Source organism: Saccopteryx bilineata, chromosome 1 (assembly GCF_036850765.1).
Source record: "Saccopteryx bilineata isolate mSacBil1 chromosome 1, mSacBil1_pri_phased_curated, whole genome shotgun sequence".
NCBI classification, from domain to species: domain Eukaryota; kingdom Metazoa; phylum Chordata; class Mammalia; order Chiroptera; family Emballonuridae; genus Saccopteryx; species Saccopteryx bilineata.
This window is the reverse complement of record NC_089490.1, coordinates 65022143-65031560: the sequence shown is the minus strand read 5'-3', so window position 1 is coordinate 65031560 and position 9418 is coordinate 65022143.

Sequence of the window (9418 nt, the reverse complement as noted above, 5' to 3'; positions counted from 1 at the left end):
CCGTTTCCAACTTCAGAGAAATACAAAAAAAAAAAAGATGTGTGCGCTGCCCATATGCAGGCCATCGCCCAGGTGATATTAATGTGTGTTGGGGGCGGGCTTTGGGCAGGCCGATTCCTTGTATCCTAGGGCTTGGTTTTGGGATTAAGCCTTCCTCACCGTTTTTAATGTGGGGTGGTACAATCCAATCATGCCTCAGAGAAGTGACTTTGTATTAGAGACTTCCCGCTTTTGTAATTGGATTAAAGGTTTTGAATATACACTATAAAATAGGGGCAGAATGGGAGCTTGTGCTCTTGGTTCCTGAGATTAACATTAGAGGAGACAGCAGAGAGCAGAAAGCAGAGAAAGGCCATGTGGAGGAGGCCAGTACGGCAGGGAGAAGGAAGGAGATGGGGAACAGAGGTGAATAAGTCTGGTGAGCTAGAAACCTTTGATTCTAGAAAACTTGGATAAGTCAGTAGCTTTGTGAGCACTGAATGTGAGTGGGTTTTGGAGCCCAGTGTGTGTTTTTGCTTGCCCGCCGGGTGCAAGCTAGGATTAAAGACTATGGCCCATCAGTTTTTGGCTCCGTTGTTTCTTTACCGACTGTCCGAATCCAGTGCGAACCTGCATGGGCCAGGCTGCTGTGATGGTGGTCTTGGCTACTGGCTTTACATCCTCTCACAAGGAAGGCAAGCAAGATTGGTCTATATTTATAGATAAATATTCTTAGTGAGACCTAAGATCCAAGTTCTTCCACTCACATAGTTATTTTAGAAGTAAAGCTAAAAACACTTAAGTCAAATAATGTTTTCATCTATTTCCCCTTTCAAATATATACAGGTTTAAGGGAATAAACACACCCTGCTCCAAGAGAGATGGGGAGAAAGTGACCGTACCTTGTGTAATTTTTGCTGATTACAGAACAGTTGAGCCAATTCTGAGTACTACAGAATTTTAATGATTCTGGTAGGAGATTTCATAGTCTCATAAGAACTTAATAATAATCAAAGAGGGTTTCCTTCTTTCTGTTAAAAGGGAAAATGTAGGGGGCCAAGAGATCAGGGGAAATCTTTCACCTGAGCATGAGAGGGGACCAGTTTCCCATTAGCAGGCTAGTCCTGCTAGACCAGTTCATTAACCATGAATGCTTTTTTTCTTTGCAGAATGTTTTGCAGCCCTGATGAGCTTGGCTTTGAGCTCCTCCCTGGAGGAGGGAAGGCTAAGTGTTGGAAACACAGCAGGCTAACCCTGTGTGTCCTAAGAAGAGTGTACAGTTGCTAATAAAGTGTTTGGATTTTTCTTTTCTTCTCTTCAGGTGCAGAAAGCTCTGGGGACTGTGATGTGCTGCTTAAATATTTTGATCTCTGTCAAAATCTATGCAGTTTCTGAGCATCTAAAAATAGGTCTTCAGGAGAATGTATTACTTGATATATATTTAGAGAATGTAGAAAGAAAAGGAAGGCATTATATATATATATATATATATATATATATATATATATATATTAAAAGTAAGTAAATCTACAATGATCATATGCCAAAAAGATATAGAATCATAGGGTCTACAATCATTGAATAAGACATAAAGAATCCTACCTCCACCCCTCTTATCACAGTCACTGTCTCAGAAGAGAGCCTCTTCTTGAACATATAGAATGGTAAAGGAGGCCCCACTCCTAAGACAGAAACTTTATATTTGACCATTTCTAATTATTTTATTATGTCTCAATTCTGTTATCTGAGACCCATAACACAAGTCTAATTCCTCAGCCATATTTATATTTATCATATGTTAGAAAATACCATATCTTATGTCAACTTTTGTTATTCTAAATATTCCAATTCTTTTGGCATTTCTTACATTATATTAAATACTGTGTTATATAGTTTCAGAGGTTGGTTTACTTGCAAGCGACAGAAATCCAACTGAAACTAGTTAAGCAAAAAGGAACTGCATTATATGAGCACTGGGATATTTTAAAAATTCCAACCATTTTGAACCAATTCTTCTCTAGACAGTCTTTTGACAACAAAGATGCTTTACAAAATGTTCTGAAAATAGTCTTAATAATTCCTGACCAGTTCAAAGTAAAGATTATCTTTTTTTTTTCTTTTCTAACCTGTACATGTCTACTAATGCAAAAGCTTGAAAGCTAGGGTGTGCAGATATAGAGGGTGTTTTATATGTCGAGTCATTCTCTCATTGCCTGGGTATACTACTGGTGGACACCCGGGATGTTAAATCTCTTGCCAAATAGACTGTTCTGTATGATGAAAAATTATCCTACCCAAAACACTAACAGCAGACTGATGGAAAACACTGTTAACATAGTCAAAGTCTTAGGAAGCCACATCACAATTTCACATGAAATTTCACTAGGTCAAATCTCTTTATCTTATAAATTTTGCAGTTGGATTTTTGAATTGAAGCACAAGCTGCATATTTATTTTTATTTAATTCACTCTTGTTATTTTTCATCATGCACTCCAAGCTGTTATTTATTATTATTACTTTTATTTTTAATCTTGAGTCAGTCATAAGAGAGGCTACATCATGGGCTCCAAATCAGACAGTCATATGTTTAAGTACTGACTCCACCACTTTTAAAATGAATGACCAAAGACACATTAACCTCTCAAATCATGCTTTTGCCAAGAGAAGATAAATGCTTGGTTCATCATTTGGTTGTAAAAATAAAATGAGAAAGCCTAGGATAAAATTGTTCAATGCATGGTGGCAGTTATATTGGTAGTAATTATTATGATTAAGCTTACAAATTTGATGAAAATGTTCTATATTAACTATGTTATCATATACCTATATCCTGTCCACTAGAGGCTTACATTAAGAGTGATCTTATCCATTAATTATGACCCCCTAGAAGAGATGTTTAACACAATAGGCAGCAGCTACCTGGTCAATTATTTTTAGCATCTTGCATCATGCATGTAAGTTGTCCATTATATGCATTTCTTGAGCTTCAGATCCACCTAAATCATGCCCTCCTGCCATTTCTGGTCTTAAGAGAATTCTCTAGCTACAGAGGAACCAAAATCTGTTTTATGTAATCCAGGATTCACTATTTTTCCAACGAAAAGCTAATTAGAAGACTAAAGTTAAAAGTTGGTTTTCTTTTAAACATTCTGTTCCAGCATATACTTTAAAGTATTCACAGAAATACTAAAATTTACGCACAATTTTAAACTTTAAATGCAATACTTTGTATTCCCACATCAAAGTTTATTGGTTAGATAACTATCCATGGATCCAAATAAAGGATTAAATTCACCCAAGCCCTGAGGCAACATAATGATTGCAAGAAAACATGGTTTTCCTATAGCTTAGGATCTAAAGAAAATAGACATATGTTAAATATGTTTTTTGAGAGGAAAAATAGAGACCTATCAATGTTGTTCATATTTAGGGAAAGATAAAATGAAGAAAACATTTAAAGATCCAAGTTTATCTCTTTATCCTAACTTGGCATCTTTGAACCAGTGAGAGTTTAATTTGGAAAAGCCATATGAACAACAGGCTCATGACAGCTTTCCTTAACCCCTCGTGGATAGAAATGCTAGGCCTGCAGCAATGATCACGTCTTTTAGGAATGGCCTCATTTGGGTTACACAGGAATATGTGCTGTTTCCTACGTTCTGAGAACATCATATAAAAGCAGGATTTCGTATAAACATAGCTCATTAAATTAGTTCAGGGTATGGCCTGGGGCAGTGGAGAGGGCGTGGGAGCAGACTTTCTTGCCACATTGCATGTGGCTGCACATTCAGGCTGTCCCCATGGGGAGGCACTCATAGCAGCATAGACCCTGCCACTGTCTAGGGAAAAAACATGCCCCAAAGCTATGTATGCCCTCAGGTAATTCCATCACCTGCTCCTCTTCGTGATAGCGTTACTCTCGTCATTTTAATTTTACAATAACCCATCAAAAACAATCAGACTGAAAAATTCCCATGTGCTGGGCTCCTGGGATGGTATAGAGTCGCAAAAGCCAAAGAATCGCAGTTACCCACAGGTTACTGGAAAGTTAAAGATTTCAGGGTCTTAAAATATAAAAGGCATATATGTTCTACCTCTAAGCCACATTATTTTTTTCTGATATGTGTGTTATTTTTACATGTAGAAAAATGTGTGATGTGATATAGGAGTAGAGCCCAAAGAGATATTTTAAAAGTTAATTTAATTGTAGTTCACTTTGTCAGATTCGTATTCAACTAATAATTATTGAAGGTCTATTGAGGGTTTATTTCTAAGTACATTTGTTTCATTTTATTCTCCCCGAAAGTCTATGATGCAACTCCTTTGAATCTCCACTTAATGGATAAAATAGAAAAACAATAAAAAAACAGGTTGTCAAAGGAAAGTATCTTACCCAAGATCACACAATAATATTTTTAGATTTGTAATTTTCATATTCACAATCTAAATGATGTTAAATACACATACATACACATATCTTTTATACATGTACATATGTAAATAAAAATATTTTCAGGTGATGATTTAAAACCTAGCTTTAAAATGTCATATAAATTGTTCAAAGTTATGTGTATATGCTTAGAATATATTGATGTTAACATTAGCTGAAATAGTAAATGAATAGTAACTGAATGCAGAGTGTAAAGGTTTCCAAGTATTTTTACATGTATTGTCATAATGAAAACCCCAAAACTATTAGTAATAACAATTATTTTTTTCCTATCAAGAATTTTGCTAGACACTTGGTGATATATAAGGTAATTACAGCAAATTTTATTTTCACATTTTTCAGATGAAGAAACTAAAAACCTGAGACCTAAAATAGCTTGCTCAAGATAACAGAGAAAATAAACAGCAGGGTTAAAATCCAGATCTTCTGGCTCCAAAGCACATGTGCACTGAATATATGTGTAAAAGCAGTAGCCGCGGCCACCGTCACAGCCGCCAGGCCCGTGCAGGTTCGTATTAGATTTGGACAGACGGTAATGAAACAACAGAGCCAATAACTGGTGGGCCATTAGCTTCAATCCTAGCTTGCATCTGGCGGATGAGAAATACACACAGTGGGAAAACACTTCCCTTTCCATTTAGGGCTTACAAAGCCAGAGACTCATCGGAGTATTCCTAGAATCAAAGGTTTCTACCTCACTAGCCTTATTCAATTATGTTCCCCATCTCCTTCTCTCTGCACAAATTGGCTTTTCCTTCCGCACTCTGCCATCTTGGCTGCCTCTCCCCTGCAATGCTGATGGCAGGATCTGAGAGAGAGCGAGAGCTCCTGGTTTGCTTCATTTTATTATGTAGAAAATTAAAGCCTTTAAGCCAATATACAAATAAGGAAGTCTCTGATACAAAGCCATTTATCTGAGACATAATGGGATTCCTCATAAGAGTGCACCACCCCATATCATGCAACAGTCAAGGGTGTGGGGGAAAAGCTTAGTTTTGAGAAAATCTTAGTATTAGAAGGATGTTGAAAAGATCTTAGTATTAAAAGGGTGGGAAAGGCTTAGTCTTAAAACTAAACCTTAGGCTATAAGACCTGGCCAGCTTACAGCCTGTCTCCTAAACCCAATGGAACTATAAGCAAGCAAACATATACATTGTATTTAAAATCTTATTTGACCAACAATATATGTGAGTGGAAATTTAACTTTTTGTGGAATTAATAAATTTGATCACATGAAATGTACTAGAAATTATTATAAACCTGAAAATTAGCTTGTACCACTACAATGTTGTAGAAAATGTTAAAAACTCAACAATGGTTGGGTCCTAGAAATTGCAGTGTCTACTGCACCAGCCAGCTTCAGGCACAAGCTTTGTGTTCAGGACTGAAAGCCCCATATTCTGAGTCAGGTGGACTGTCCACAGGTGAGGCCAACCCCAAACCACGTATCTCCCCGGCCCCTTATGTCACCACCACAGAAGCTTAGGAATTAAATCATTTTTATATATTGTTTGTTTTATGATGTTAAATCACAAAATATTGGACAAACCAGCAATGGGAAGCATATGCTATTAGTTTGGGTATAGAATACTTCAATGTATAAACATGAAAATTACTATCTAATGAAGCTGGGATGTATTTTTACATTGGCTAATGTTGGTCAAATAAGTTTGTAAACATGATATATATGTTTGCTCGCTTGTGACTTATATTGGGTGTGGGGGACAGGCTATAAGCAGGCCAAGTTGTTGTAGCCTGAGGTTTGGTTTTGGGACTAAGCTTTTCCCCACACCCTTGACTGATTGTATGATCTGGGTGGTGCACTCTCATGAGGAATCCAATTATGCCTTGGATAAGTGACTTTGTATTGGAGACTTCCTTGTTTGTATATTGGATTAAGGGATTTTGGTTTTCTACACTATAAAGTGGGACAGACCAGGAGCTCAGACACACAGTTCCTGCTATCATAATTGCAGGGGCTCCCCTGATCCCTTGCCCTTCATGGGAAGAGCTGGTTTTCTGCTTTTCCCTTGTCTTCTTTTGTGGTTTGCCTCTTGGTGAGACACCAATAAATAGGATGGCCCCCCATCCTCTGACTCCGCCATTTCTTTATCGTCTGCCCGAATCCAATGGGAACCTGCATGTGAATGGTCACGATGGCGGCTCCTGGCCTTACAGCTAATAAAAACAATAAGTGCTCAGTGCTTGAAGCCATGATTTGGTTTCCATGGTTGTTGTTTTTTTTTGTGTGTGTGTGTGTTTTAATAGAATGAGATAACTCCTTAACCAGGTCATGACATAATCAGCAAAATTAAAACATTGATTAATGAAACATCTATTATACAGAAAGCCACATGCTCTTTATTCATAGTCTGTGTTGGGCAGATAAAATATATTATGGTTACTTTGTTAAAGATAGTGCTGCCCACGTGGAAGCCCGTCGCCCAGGTGATATTAATTGCCCTTCTTACTTGGGATGGGCATGATTATATTAATGTGTGTTGGGGCCGGGCTGCGGTCAGGCAGGATCCTTGTAGCCTGGGACTTGGTTGTAGGACTAAGCTTTTCCCACCCTTTTTGATGTGGGGTGGTGCAATCCCATCATGCCTCAGATAAGTGACTTTGTATCAGAGACTTCCTTGTTTGTATATTGGATTGAAGGTTTTGAATCTGCACTATAAACTGGGGCAAACCTGGAGCTTGCTCTCTCAGTTCCTGTGATTAGCATTAGAGAGGAGAGCAGAGAAAGGCCACGTAGAGAGAGAGGAGAAGCAGCCAAGATGGCAGAGTGCTGAAGGACAAGCCAGTTTGTGCAGAGAGAAGGAAATGGGGAACTGTTGGGCAGATAAAATATATTATGCTCACTTTGTTAAAGATGGTGCTGCCCACATGAAAGCCCATTGCCCAGGTGATGATATTAGTTGCCCTTCTTGCTTGGGAGGGGCATGATTATGTTAATGTGTATTGGGGGAGGGCTTTCACACCAAAAGGTTTTAAAAGGAGAGATCACGTTGTTCTGTGAGAAGAGTGATTGTGTTCTAGAAGGAGGGCAGAGAGCAGGGAGGAGAGCAGAATAATGCCACGTGGAGGAGAGGAGAGGCAGCCAAGATGGAGGAATGCTGAAGAAGCCAGTTTGTGCAGAGAGAAGGAGATAGGGAACAAAACTGAATAAGGCTAGTGAGCTAGAAACCTTTGATTCTAGGTAACTCGGATAAGTCAGTAGCTTTGTGAGCACTGAATGAGTGGGTTTTGGAGCCCAGTGTGTGTTTTTACTTGCCCGCTGGGTGCAAGCTAGGATTAAATCTAACAGCCCACCAGTTCTTGGCTCCATTGTTTTATTACCGTCTGTTTGAATCTAATGCAAACCTTTATGGGCCAGGCAGCTGTGATGGTGGCTGTGGCTACTGGCTTTACATTTGGTGTAGACTGTAGTAGGATTCGATACAGATTGGTATGGAGCTACCACCACATTTGAGCAGTGGAGTAGAGGACTGGCTGCTGTTATGGTTCCCCATGGCTGTCCTTTGGGGACCGTAGGCTGGCTGACTTTAACAGCCATGTGTGAGGAAACCGAGAGCTCTGTGAAAGAGGCTGCCCGGGACCTGCAAACTGAGCAGTGGAAGGAGCTGGAGCAAATGTGGGAGAATCTGATGCTGACCCTTATGCTGGAGGAAGCTCTAGAGAAGGAGGCTGACCAGGTTTGTGAGATTCGCCCAGAAATGGAGCAGACGCTGAAGAAGGATCACAGATTTGTGAGTTGCAGCTTGTCCTGGATATTGTGGAGAGCCAGCAGCAGCAGAAGGCCAAGACTGAGGCCGGAGCTAGGGCTGCAAGGCCTGCTGAGCAGAAGGCGGTGGCAGCCTGGGGCTCAAGGCCGGCAGCAGGAGCTGATGTTTTCAGTTCCTCTTTGGAGGATGAGGAGAATCAGCCTGGAGTTGCAATCCACAGTCTCCAGAAGATGAGAGTCCAACAGCAAGGAGTACCTACTATGCCCCTGGTAGGTCTGCAATTTTGGGACATAGGGGTGAATGCCATCATGCTCTCTGGAGCAGAGATGGAAATGCTGACTGCCATTGCCACGTGCTCCTCTTTGGGACAGTGTAAGACCTGCCAAAATGACAGGGATGAAGGCAGTGGCTGAGGCCCCATGTGCATGGACTGATTTCCGGGACTATGACCTGAGTGAGCACTGGCTCCTTTGTTGGATGGACTTACAAATTTTGGACAATGTGAAATACCCTGATGGGGGTAGGGGGGCTTTGCTGGAGGTCCTCCTGCCCTGGGAAGCTTTTCAAATGGCTAGGAAGTAGGCTGAGGACATTTTGAGCTTTTGGCAAAGTTCTTAGAGACTGGTGAAATGTACTTTTGTAATTGTTGAAACTGTATGATTTGTCATGTTGTTGTAATTTCTAGTTTCCTTGCACAGGGGTGCTGGTGGTATAGATTGTGGATAGTAAAGTGAGCATAGGGGTGGATTGTTGGACAGACAAAATATATTATGCTCAATTTGTTAAAGATGGTGCTGCCCACATGAAAGCCCGTCACCCAGGTAATGATATTAGTTGCCCTCCTTGCTTGGGAGGGGCATGATTACGTTAATGTGTGTTGGGGGAGGGCTTTCACACCAAAAGTTTTTAAAAGGAGAGATCACGTTCTGTGAGAAGAGTGATTGCATTCTAGGAAGAGGACAGAGAGCAAGAAGGAGAGCAGAATAATGCCACGTGGAGGAGAAGAGAGGCAGCCAAGATGAAAAAATGCTGAAGAAGCCAGTTTGTGCAGAGAGAAGGAGATGGGGAACAGAATTGAATAAGGCTAGTGAGCTAGAAACCTTTGATTCTAGGTAACTCGGATAAGTCAGTAGCTTTGTGAGCACTGAATGAGTGGGTTTTGGAGCCCAGTGTGTGTTTTTACTTGCCCGCTGGGTACAAGCTAGGATTAAATCTAATGGCCCACCAGTTCTTGACTCCATTGTTTCATTACTGTCTGTC